The sequence below is a fragment of the Nicotiana tabacum genome, chromosome 1 (genome assembly GCF_000715075.1).
Source record: "Nicotiana tabacum cultivar K326 chromosome 1, ASM71507v2, whole genome shotgun sequence".
In the NCBI taxonomy this organism is placed as follows: domain Eukaryota; kingdom Viridiplantae; phylum Streptophyta; class Magnoliopsida; order Solanales; family Solanaceae; genus Nicotiana; species Nicotiana tabacum.
Window position 1 is genome coordinate 141,707,873 of NC_134080.1, and position 13,428 is coordinate 141,721,300.

Genomic DNA, 13,428 nt, shown 5'->3' on the forward strand with positions numbered 1-13,428 from the left:
CTTAATCGAACAAGTACACATTTAAACAAACAGTCTCAGAACTCGGATGAGATCAAAAAGGGACTAGGGTTTTCAACATGCTGAATCAAGTAGAAGGAAGGCATAACAGGTTGTTTGAACATAGAAAAATCATGAAACAACCCCAAAAAAATAAGAGAAGAGATCTTTAAAAAGAGGTTAAGAGAAAAACCCTATTCGTTGAAAAATGAAGAGTCATTTTGAAAGAAAAATTGAAGAACCTTCATGAAAACACTTAAGAAGTTCATAGTAAGCACAAATATAAGATAGATCTGAAAGAAAATCAAAAGATCTTAAAGCTAGGGTTTCAGAAAACTCAGAAAAGGTGAGAGAAGCCTTGAAAAGTTACCGATCTAACCAGAAAAGTCAAGGATCTGACTCGAATGGCCATGGCTAGCCGGAGAAAGACCGGAGACAGAGGTTGAGCAAGGACTGGACCAGATCTCTCATGGAAACAAACACCCAGGAGCCATAGGAGGTCGATACACATCTCAAATGGCCATGAGAGGCCATGGATTAGGCAGGGGTTGAGGTGGATTATGGTGGAATTAGATGGCGGCGGCTAGGATTCATGTGAGGTTGTAGAGAGAATTAAGAGGGAAGGGATTCAGAGGCAGGGTTTGGTGAAAAGTGAATTAGGGTAAGGGGTCGTTTAGGTTTATTTTAGGAAGGGTGAATGCTGGTCGTTGATCTGAATGATCAATGGCCTGGATTAAAGAGGGTAGGTAGGGGATCCGGGTTGGGCTGGTTAAATTGGGTTAGGGGTCGAGTTAAAAATTTAAATTGGGCCGGGGAAATTGGGTCTGATTTGGGGTTGATTTTAGGCTAAAAATTAAATACAATTGGGCTATTATTTAAATAGCCAATTTTGTCCTTTTTAAATTATAAAAATAGTAAATAAATTTCTGAGAATTTAATAAATTGAAAGCACTAAAATGATTAATAATATATAATTAACAATTTAAAAATATAGGATCCCATTTTATAAACATGAGACAAATTTAAACCTAAAAAATGGCTAATATTGCAATTGTGTGCAATTAGCTTTAAAAAATACTAAACAAAATTTTAAAAATATGTAAAAATTACTGTAGCCATATTTTGGCATAAATATAAGAATCCAATAAATGAATCATCAAAAAATAATAATTTTAAAAATAATTATTGAGATTTTATGGATGAAAAAGGGGGATAAATTGATTTAAAAAACTTTTAAAATTATGAAAAAAATAATAAAACCTTTGTACATGCTTATGTATACATTTATATGCTATTTTGAAGGTATTTTGCATATTAAAAATATATAGGAAAAAATTGGGTATCAACAGCTGCCCCTCTATACCCGGGAAGGATGAAAGAGTTGTCGGGTAAAGATATGATGGCCAATTTTAACCGAGTGAAACCGCTTGAAGAGGTTTAGGCCGCACTCTGGCTTCTGAGCTACCAACATATCCCTGGCTTTACATGAATTAGGCCATATGTAGTTCAGGATCTGTCGGTGGAGTATACCGATGGAGACTTTTCAAGAACGGACGCAATATCTAGGGTCGGGTGATTGAAAGGTTTATGGGAATGGTTAGGTTTGATGTGGCTGCGGGAACTGGAGAGGGATCGCTCCTGTAGGGATGGCCGTTGCTCGCCATCTTACCTGCAAATAGAAGCAATACAAGCGTATACTGTGCATAAATTTAAACATGGTGCAAATTCTCGTTGGACCATGAATGTTGTCTTTGGACGGTTAGGATGACGTCCTTAGACCATCACGTCCTGGGACATGAAGCGTATGATAAAGGATTCGCAGGCCATGAAATGATGCTCTCGGGCTATGAGGATGGTGCCTCCGAACCATGATGCCTTTGAATAATGATATGCAAAAGATTGAAAGGGATCCTCAGGCCATGACATGGTGTTCTCGGGCTATGAAGATGGTGCCTACGAACAATGACGCCTTCGGATGAGTTGGCGATGTTTCAGGACATGAAGGATACAGTAGCATGATGCGGATAAGACAGAGCTTAGTCTTGCGAATTGAAGGGCAGAGCTTAGCCCGTAAGAAAAGTAAAATACATAGTGCTTAGTTTTGAAGAAAACGGGAGGCAGAGCTTAGCCTTGGAAAGCAAAATGATAGCCTTATGCAGGATGTAAATGCGGAGAGAGGAAGAGCTTAACCTCGGAAGGCAGAATGGTAGCCTTATGCAAGAGTGAAGATGGAGACAACGTTAAGTCTCGGAAGGCAGAATGGTAGCCTTATGCAAGAGTGCAGATGGAGACATCGTTTAGTCTCGGAAGGCAGAATGGTAGCCTTATGCAAGAGTGCAGATGGAGACAACGTTTACTCTCGGAAGGCAGAATGGTAGCCTTATGCAAGGATGCAAATGGAGACAACGCTTAGTCTCGGAAAATAGAATGGTAGCTTTATGCAATGCAAATGCAGATGGAGGTAGAGCTTAACCTCGAAAGGCAGAATGATAGCCTTATGCAATGCAAATGCATATGGAGGTAGAGCTTAACCTCGGAAGGCAGAATGGTAGCCTTATGCAAGACGAAATAACGAATGATAGTAGAGCTTTCTTAGCTGGTAGTAGATTGTGATTATTGAGAGCATTGTGTCGAATGGAAAATTACTTGGCGTGTACGGATAGCAAGTGTTGGTAAGTGCAACGGTTCTATTCGTCCCATGGGTGTATAGTATGTTTGATGATTTTGCCATCATAGTGGCTGCATCCAAAGAAAAATCGTGAGTTTTGTAAAGGGGAAGGTCAGTTCGTATCCCCGCTGGCTTTGCTTGACCTGCTCGAGTTTTATCTAGTGATACTGTATGTATCATTTGGGTAGCTTTGCTAAATAAAGTAGTTTCGACAATAAACAGGCATGATTTCGTAAAAATATGGTATAAGTATATAATTAAGAATAGCTTTTAGATGAACCGACGAGCTCGAGACATTGCAACCTCTCTTGCTACGGATTTTTGAGGGTCTTCCTCAAAATTCTACCCCAGTTTAATGGGTTAATGCTTCTGACTATTGCTTACGATGATCGGCTAAAATTACTTCAGAATTTTGAGGGTCCTCCTCAAAATTCTGCCCTAGTTTCCAATTGCGGGGGGAAATGAAAATTTTATTGAATTGTGACCGAACCCATAGGGATGCATGTGTATCCCCTCTTAAACGGGAATCAGGTTAGGCATAGTTCAATTTACATCATATAAGGGAAGCATAAAGATTACACATAGTAACGCTTGACTGCATCTGAATTGATTGGCTTTGGCCAGACTTCTCCGTCCATTTCCGCAAGTATGAGGGCTCCTCCTATCAGAACTCGGTGAACCATGTATGGACCCTTCTAGTTGGGAGAGAACTTCCCATTGGCTTCATCTTGATGCGGAAAATTTTTCTTTAACACCAGCTGCCCCGGTGTGAACTGTCTTGGCTTGACTCTTTTGTTGAAGGCTCTGGACATTCTGTTCTGATAGAGTTGACCATGACAAACTGCATTCATTCTCTTTCCGTCTATAAGAGCTAGTTTCTCATAACTACTTTTTACCCACTTTGTGTCATCGAGCTCAGCTTCTTGTATGATCCTTAGGGAAGGAATTTCTACTTTAGTGGGAATGACAGCCTCCGTACCATAAACCAGCATATAGGGGGTTGCCCCAGTTGATGTGCGGACCGTGGTGCGATACCCCAATAGAGCAAATGATAACTTTTTGTGCCACTTTTTATGCTTCTCTATCATTTTCCTCAATATATTCTTGATATTCTTGTTGGCAGCTTCTACAGCTCCATTCATTTGAGGCCTATAGGCTGTGGAATTCTTGTGTCTGATCTTGAAAGTTTCACACATAGCTTTCATCAAGTTGCTATTGAGGTTGGAGCCATTATCAGTAATGATTAACTCTGGAATCCCGAATCGGCAAACAATGCGGTCGCGGACAAATTCTGCCACGACTTTCTTAGTTACTGCTCTGTAAGATGCTGCTTCGACCTATTTGGTAAAATAGTCGATGGCTACTAGGATAAACATGTGTCCATTGGAAATGGCAGGCTCAATAGGTCCAATAACATCCATCCCCCAAGTGGTGAACGACCATGGTGGGCTTGTTGCATTAAGCTCATTTAGAGGTACCTTTATCATGTCTGCATGTATCTGATATCGGTGGCATTTCTGGACATACTAGATGCAGTCTGTTTCTATGGTCATCCAAAAGTAACCTGCTCGGAGTATATTTTTTGCTAAGACAAAACCGTTCATATGTGGACCGCAGGTCCCAGCATGAATTTCCTCTAGTAACTTGGATGCTTCCTTTGCGTCAACACACTTTAGTAATCCCAAATTAGGAGTCCTCCTAGACAGGATTCCTTTGCTGTAAAAGAAGTTGTTGGACAATCTCCGAAGTGTGCATTTCTGAGTAGGATTTGCAAGCTCTGGGTACTCTCCTTTTGCCAAATATTCCTTGATATCATGAAACCAAGGCTTTCCATCCGCTTCTCCTTCAACATGGGCACAGTAGGCTGGCTGATCATGGATCTTTACTGGAATGGGATCGATGAAATTCTTGTCTGGATGTTGTATCATAGATGACAGGGTAGCCAATGCATCGGCGAACTCATTCTGGACTCTGGGAACATGCTGGAATTCCGTCTCTGTGAACCTCTTTCTCAATTCCTATACATGATGAAGATACGGGAGTATATTAGAGTTTTTGGTTGCCCGTTCTTCTCATACCTGATGTATAAGTAAGTCTGAATCTCCAATTACTAGCAGCTTTTGGATGTTCATGTCAATGGCCATTTTGAGTCCTAAGATGCAGGCTTCATACTTGACCATATTGTTGGTTCACGGGAACCTGAGTTTGGCAAACACCGGATAATGCTGACCGGTTTCTGATACTAGGACTGCTCCTATGCCAACTCCTTTGAAATTTGCTGCTCCATCGAAAAACATTCTCCAACCGTCATAGGATTCTACGATGTCTTCTCCTATGAGTGATACCTCTTCATCAGGAAAATACGTTTTCAGGGGTTCGTATTCTCCATCCACGGGATTCTCAGTGAGGTGGTCTGCCAGTGCTTGTCCCTTGACCACTTTCTGAGTTACGTAGACAATGTCAAACTCACTCAACAGGATTTGCCACTTGGCTAGCTTGCTAGTGGGCATGGGCTTCTGAAAGATGTACTTCAAAGGATCCATCCTTGATATGAGATATATAGTATAGGCACATAAGTAATGCCTCAGCTTCTGAGCTACCCAAGTCAAAGCACAGTAGGTGTGTTCCAATAAAGAATATCGGGCCTCGTACGGGGTGAACTTCTTGCTGAGATAATAAATGGCCTGCTCCTTTCTCCCCGTTTCATCATGTTGCCCTAGAACACAGCCGAAAGCTCCATCCAATACTGCAACGTATAGTAATAAGGGTCTATCTAGCTCGGGCGGGACTAAGACTGGTGGTGTTGACAGGTACTCCTTGATTTTGTCGAAGGCCTTTTGGCAGTCATCAGACCATTTGGTAGCGGCGTCCTTCTTCAACATCTTAACACAAATAATCGTAGACTGTGCTATGAATCGGCTGATGTAATTGAGCCTTCCCAAGAAGCTCATCACATCTTTCTTGTTCTTTGGCGGTGGCAATTCTTGAATAGCTTTGACTTTTGATGGATCCAGTTCTATTCCTAGGCGACTCACAATAAACCCAAGCAATTTTCCAGTAGGAACTCCAAATGCGCACTTCGCAGGATTCAGTTTCAGGTTGTACCTTCGCAATCTATTGAAGAACTTCCTCAAATCTTCTATGTGATCAGTGGCCTTCTTGGACTTGATGATGACATCATCTACATATACCTTAATCTCCTTATGTATCATATCATGAAAAATGGTAGTCATGGCCCTTATGTAGGTGGCCCATGCATTCTTCAGGACGAACGTCATCATCTTGTAAAAGTACATTCCCCACGGCGTAATGAAAGCCGCTTTCTCAGCATCTTCCTCATCCATCCAGATCTGATAATAACCAGCGAAGAAATCTACAAATGACTGCAGCTCATGCTTAGCGCAATTGTAAATCAGGATGAGTATATTCGGAAAAGGGAAGTCATCTTTCGGACTGGCCCGGTTGAGATCTCAGTAGTCAACACAGACTCTAACCTTCCCATCCTTCTTTGGCACTGACACAATGTTGGCTAACCATGTCGGGTATTCTACTAGCCTGAGAACCTTAGCTTTGACCCGCTTGGTGACTTCTTCCCTGATTTTCAGACTCATAACGGGTTTGAACTTTCTGAGCTTCTATTTTACCGGTGGGCACGTTGGGTCGGTTGGCAATTTATGAGCCACAATAGATGTACTCAGCCCAGTCATGTCATCATACGATCAGGCGAATATGTCCTCGTATTCCATTAGAAATTCAGTGTATTCTTCCTTTTCTGATGGCGATAGGTGAACGCTGATTCGTGTTTCCTTGATGTTTTCTGCATCTCCCAGGTTAACAATTTCGGTCTCGTCCAGGTTGGACTTAGGTCTCTTCTCAAAGTTCTCAACTTCTTTGACTATCTCATCTGGTATTTCATCTTCCTCTGAATCAATGTCAGTTTGTTGCGTTGTCTCATTACATGTCACAGTCATTGGTTCATCAAGATAATTAATAGTAATGCTATATTGGTGAAGAAAATGATAGCGATAAATATTAATTCATAAGAAAAATTGAAAATGCTTTTGATAAATGGAATAACTATTTTGAACATTGAAGATCTTATTGGGGGAATTAAAAATGCCAAAAGAAAATCATTTAGTAAATAAAATAGTGAATAATTCTTATTTTAGCCTTGCTACCGCGAAGCTCGTCGGGCTTTGGTTGTCTTGATGGTCCAATTACTGAGGCATGCCCCTCTACTCATAGCCTGTATGGAAGGGCCTTCCTCCCCCTCCTCCTCGAGAATAACGCAACAGTCTATATCAATGTCCTCTAGAAACAAGTTCTTCACTGCTGCAAGTGCTTCTTCTTCATCTGACCCATAAATAATGTCGGCTTGTTGGAAGGTATGCTCCAGATGCGGTATTGGCTGCTCTAGTGGGTAGTAAGGACCACGCCATGGGGGCGACCAATTGTTGAATTCTTCCTAGGTGTAATTATATTCCAAACCAAAAGTAGTACCATGTTTCTTAAGTTTTATGAGCTTAGTGATTCCTTGGAAGTTCTTGACGAGCCCTTTGCCAGGTTCGTACCCATTCTAATTTAGTATACTCTCAATTTTGTTATCCCACCATTTGTCCTTATCAACTGCATTTACCCGTTCAATGTGGTGGTAAGTCTCTCTACCCAGCTTCCATCTTCCTTCGAATGCCGGAATGGTCTGGCGACTGTATATAGGGTTGCTACCATCGCCGTGAATGATCACCTCCTGGTGATTCCATTCAAATTTTACTGCCTGATGCAGCGTTGATGCTACGGCCCCAGCAGCATGAATCCATTGTTGTCCCAATAGTAGGTTGTAAGATGTTGGTACGTCTATCACTTGAAAATCCATGTCGAACCACGTTGGTCCCATCTGCAAGCATAGGGCAATCTCCCCAATGGTGGACCTCTGATAACCATCGAAGGCTTTCACATTGATAGCTCCATCTTTTATCTCGTGTAGTCCTTTACCCAACTTCTTAACTGTTACCAGCGGACAAATGTTGAGACTGGAACCTCTGTCGATCAGGATTCTGGTGATGAAATAGTCCTCACATTGCACGGTGATATGCAGTGCTTTGTTATGCCCCAGCCCTTCAAGTGGCAGCTCGTCCTCATGAAAGGTGATCTTATGGCTCTCTAGCACTTGTCCTACCATGTTAGCCATTTCCCCGCCAGTGATATTACTTGGTACGTATGCTTCACTCAGCACTTTTAACAGAGCATTTTTGTGTGCCTCGGAGTTTTGCAGCAGGGAGAGGATGGAGATTTGTGCTGGCGTATTGTTTAACTGGTCCATGACAGAATACTCCTTGGCCTGTATTTTCCTCCAAAGGTCGTATAGACCTGTCTCAATGATGGGTGGCCTGTTGGAGGCCTGCTTTCTTGACTCAGCTAGATGTTCAGGGGTATAGACTCTATCAGTTCTTGTCATACCCTGTGCTGCAACAGTTTCTTTGAACCCGACCTTGTCTTTCCTTCTTGCTTCGGCCGTATAGTCCCAGGGTACATCCTTTGTATGGAATGGTGTCATGGTCGACATTGCCACTGGGATCGGTGTGGATATCCTCACCCCGAATGGAGCATGTGCCTTGGGTGGCAAAACTTCAACCTCAAATGGTGCGGGTGCATTTGCCGAAGACATGAATTCAACCTCAATCGATGCTGGTGTCTTTGCGGATGATGTTGCTTCAAACTCAAGTAGCATAGACATATTCACCTCAGCGCCCTCAGATGGTTGAATCTGGACTATGATTGGATTGAGAGTAATTATTTGCTTTTTTGGGTCATCACCTTCTGTGATCAACCCGATTGATCCCTCGGGATCCCAGTCATCTTCTATTTCAATCATGTGGATACCCCCACCCTTGTGGTCTGGTAGAGGGTTGTTGCGGACATTTGGAGTGGGTTTGTTTGCCACAATAATCTTGTTAGCAATCAAGGACTGTATCTTGTCCTTCAAGGAGCGACACTCATCGATGGTGTGCCCTTTCATGCCGGAGTGGTATACATAGGATTTGTTTGGGTTAACCCATTGAGAGGGGTTCTTAGGGGTCATAGCAGGGATGGGGGTGACATAACCAACAGCTTTGAGTCTCTCATACAACTGGTCAATAGGTTCGACAATGGCTGTATATTGTTTTGGAGGTCTGCGATCAGAATTAGGTCGAGGTCTAGGGAAGTTTTGGCGTGCAGAAGGTGATTAATAGTGGGATGTTTGAGCATTATAGGTTTGGTAGACATGCGCAGGTTGTGAGTATCTGGGTGAGGTAGGTTGATATGTAGGAGGTGGAGGTCACTGGTAAGCTGGTGGTGGAGCTTGGTATGAGGATGAAGGTGCTTGGTAATTTGGAGTTGGCTGATATATGAGTGGAGGTGTTGGGTAAGTTTTGTATTTGAGGGGAGACTTGGTCCTTTGTGCAACCATCACGGCCCTTACGTCCCTTTTCTTGGACATACCACCGGATTGTAAGGCCTTATTTGTAGCTTGCAAGGCCTCAAAGTTCGTAACCATACTACTCTTGATACCTTCTTCAATTCTCTCACCCAGTTTGATAATGTCGGAGAATTTGTGGTTCTCAATCATCATCAACTGTTCATAATACTGCGGGTCCTGAGCCTAGTCAAAGAACTTGTTACTACAACAAAATTGGCCTAAGGTAATACTTATTATAGACCACGTTTTAAGAGTGTTGCCAAAAATAGCAATAGGAACGCTTTTGTATGGGTGGCCTTTTTTAAGAGCTTTTGGCAACGGAATTTAGGCAGCACTCATAAAGCATGCTCTTTATGTACAAAAATTACATCTTGTAAGCGTTTCCTAATATTAAAATTTTTGAGAACGCTTATTCAGATATTAAGCAACAATTTACAAGCGTTATTCTTGGTAGGCTAAAAGCAACTCAGTACAAACGTGGTCTAAAGTAAAAATATTTCGCACAAAAAAATTTACATTTATACTATTCCGTCTAAAAGTTTCCACACTATTTAAACTATTCCTCCTTCTCTAGGGTTTGAAACCCACAAAACTTCTTCTTCACTCGAATTTTCAAAAAATAGGATAGTCGATTGCACACCATCTTCGTCAAGAAAAGGAAAAGCAAAAAAATTGCACCCAATTGGCGATGCACTTCAGAAGCAGGAACGCTAATTTGCTTCACTTGATTTCTCCTAAGGTGTGAGTTACGCCATTCTATTTCTCAAGGCAACAAAAAAGATTTGGCATTCGAGTTTTATCGATTTATTTTGAGACCAATATAGGATTTTTTAAAATTAGTACTCGATTATACATATACATGTATACTTTACTTTTATTCAGTATTTGAATTTAACCGAAAAAATTCTAGTATTTAGATTTGCTTCTGGATATAGAGTAAATAGACGTTTCAGGGAATTTCTGATACTGTTACTTTGTTATGGATTGGGGAAAACTTGGTTAAACGAGTTGTAGATCTTTTAATGTATTTGTGTATGGATAGATTTTTTGTAGGTTTAGCATGAAAGGCTTGAAATCGTTATATTAGAATTTTGTTATACTAGATTCATCATCTAAAATGGTCCACCTACATTTATATACTTTTATTGGATGCCAAGGGTATTTGAATTGTCCAGTTAAACGATAAAATGATACGGAACTCATGAATTTAGCTACACCACAGTTATTTGATGGAACTCAACTTGATTGAGTTGAATAAAACTAAAAGCTCCTATTTTTTTTATAGAAGAACTAGAATAGTTTTAAATTGTAGGTAAAATGGACATATACTATTACGATATTTGAATGAACAGGAAGTGAAGGCAGTTTCATGGTCCTTCTTTACATGACTTAGTTACTTATTTCTAAATTATCTATATGTCTTGCTTACACTACCCTTGAAGGCCTTTTATGGAACTTGAGCTTCTGTCTGATTTGCTTAGAAGCTCTAAATATTATTGAGTTTGTCATTCCATGTTTTTATGCTATTCTATCATTTCCTGTTCATAGCCATGTATTAGTGTGTAGATTGATGCCTTATTTTCTTTAAATTTTGTGTTTAACTTTTTACAATATTCAATAAGCAAAGAAACTACATACTAGTTTCTATTATAGCATATGACTTGCTTTGATGTCTTATTAAAGCTTAGTAACAGATTGAAGGAGTTACTCCCCTCCCTTCCCAAAAAAAATGAAAACTCTCTTTGGTGGAATTGTGCGATTTGCCTCTCTTTATGTAAAAATTATTCTATATGTGTCTTAAGTGAATTTGTTCTTAATGTGGTGAAAATACCTACCTATTATAGTACTCTATTTTAGCCAGTATTTGATTTTAAAAAATCATCAGGTTTTCACCTAAATGATAATCGTATTTTTCATAAATATGCTCTATATACAGGGATATAACCATGTTTGTCAAAGATAATGTTTTGTTGCACAGGGATATTGTCCAGGTTTCTCTGGTGCTGCTATTCCTTGTATTTGATAAGACATCTACTAACAAACCAACTGACCTCACTGGTTCGATACAATAGTAAACTTAAGAACTCATTAATGCCTAACTGTTATTTTTTATTTTTGTAGTATTGAGCTTAGGGAAGCCAATACTAGTACCAGACATGGTAAGTAGCATCTGACACTAATTTTACTTTGCTGGATAATAAAAGATAATATTGTTTTGACACTTCTCATTAAACGTCTAATTATTGACATTTTTTTTGGATTTGCAGGCAAAGTCAATTTATCAGTTCATCGCACCTCAGGGCAACAGAAGTATAATTAACTATATTTGGTGAAACTTATGGAAATTCCACAATTATAGCACTGACATAGGTAGGCTATCTAACATTTGTACCATGTTAAGTATCAAGATTATCTTGTGTCTGTCTCCACTTCTATTGAAACTTCTACAAGAATGGATGATCCAAGAATTTCTTGTCTTCTATCAAATTTTGCAGTGGTTTACCAACAAGAAAATACGATTCAACGTACAAGTCTCCTATCTGCAAAGTAGTACTGATTGAAATCTAAAGCCAGGATTGTGCTAATATAATTATTTATTAGTGTTGTAGTTGAAAAATTATCAGAGAGAATGAGAAGTGATATGTGCTAAATGTCCTCGTTTCTCTAATTCTCGATAAATAAAAAAATGCATCTAATAATTTTTCTTACTAAATTATTTCTTTTATAGGTTTGTTGTGCCAATGAAGAACGGTGACCTCGATAGTAAAGGGGTTTTCGCTAGTATTATTCAAGCTGAAGTAACAATAGAAGCATTCAAGGTACTTATAATTTTTAATTTCACATATGTCATTTAGATGTGTGCTAACTGCCTTATCCTTCTACTAATGATGCAAGTAACGCACAGGTTGTGAGACCAAAATCTTTCACATTCCTCTAGATCAAACTTATAGTCCAATTCTAACTTTTTATTTGTTTATTTTTTATACCTGCTAAATGAATATGTTAGTAGAATTGGGACTTATCTTTTATGCATTAGTATCACCATTTTTATCTCCTTTTAATAAATACAAAGGGTTTCTACTTAATTGGTGTTGTTGCTAGGACATAGAGCTAGAAATGGTGGTATTTTTTATCGGGAAGAGGAGCAGTAATGTCCTAAGCATAGACAAATCAACATAAAATGATGCTTGCTCTTCTCCCTTAACTTGCTTTTATGTTCCCTCAGTAGGGTGACTAGAATTGCCTAAAGAATGCAAGTCATTACAATTTTTTTCTTTGGTGACCACCTAATGTATCTTTTTCTTAAACTTGTTCACTTTGTGATCAAAGGGTTCTGTTTTTGAGTCACCATAAAAAATAGAAACATAGCCTTGCTTCTAATATGATTTTATGTATTTCGTCTTATTGCACTTTTATGATCTCATGTTACCACCAATGCAATATTTTGGCAAGCGCTCCTGGGTGTATCTTGCAGTTAAATATTGTGCATCTGTAGTTTTATAGGCCTTTATAGCATTGAATATCTGTTTTGATCATGATTTGCATTACTGTTCATTCTGTATGAAAAATACGTGTAAAATATTCTCACTTGAGTTTACACTCTCTATTGGTGTCTATTATTTAATATTTAATTTCATTTTTGTAGTGTAGGAAAATTCTTATGATGCAATGGGGTAAGGTATGCATACACACTATCCTCCCAAAATCCCGTTACGGGATCAAACTGAGTTTTTTGTTGTTGTTGTTGTAATTGAAAATGGTGGCCAAAAGTCAATTTGGCCATTTGAAGTTAATGAGGAAGACTTTTGGACAACTAGGATATGTATCATACATGATACTATATGAATACATTCGATTTTATAAAGTTCAATTTTGTAAAATTCACATTTAGTACGCATCTTGAAATTATTTTCGTTATTAGTTGAAGTACATGAAATATAATCCTTTTGCGAAGTTCATCACATTGTGTTTGATTATTTATTTATTAATGAAGTTCTTGATATCCTTATACTTAATTAATGACCTCAAATATATGATAATATTATGTTTATTTAATAACAAATATAATTTTTTAAAGCATAGTAACAACATCAACAAATATAATTTTTTAAAGCATAGTAACAACATCAACACTTCAAAAGTGTAGTTTTAGGAGCTACCCTTAAAAGGTGTGGCCTATAAGGTATTAAAGGTCACACTTTAGAAGTGTAGCTTTAAGACATGAAAAATATGGCCATAAGTAGGCGTAGCCTTTGCCTCATGAAAAGCGTTACCTTAGGGCAAAGGTTACGCTTGTTTAGGCCAC

At 39.1% G+C, this 13,428-nt stretch overlaps 1 long non-coding RNA gene across 1 annotated transcript; it reads left to right on the top strand.

Moving 5' to 3' along the window:
• Window positions 1-9,720: 9,720 nt before the first annotated feature.
• On the top strand, window positions 9,721-13,049 carry LOC107826304 (uncharacterized). The gene is made up of 5 exons (XR_001657244.2): window positions 9,721-9,861; window positions 11,244-11,281; window positions 11,390-11,492; window positions 11,851-11,941; window positions 12,769-13,049. It is a non-coding gene; the product is annotated as an uncharacterized LOC107826304 (long non-coding RNA).
• Window positions 13,050-13,428: the final 379 nt, after the last annotated feature.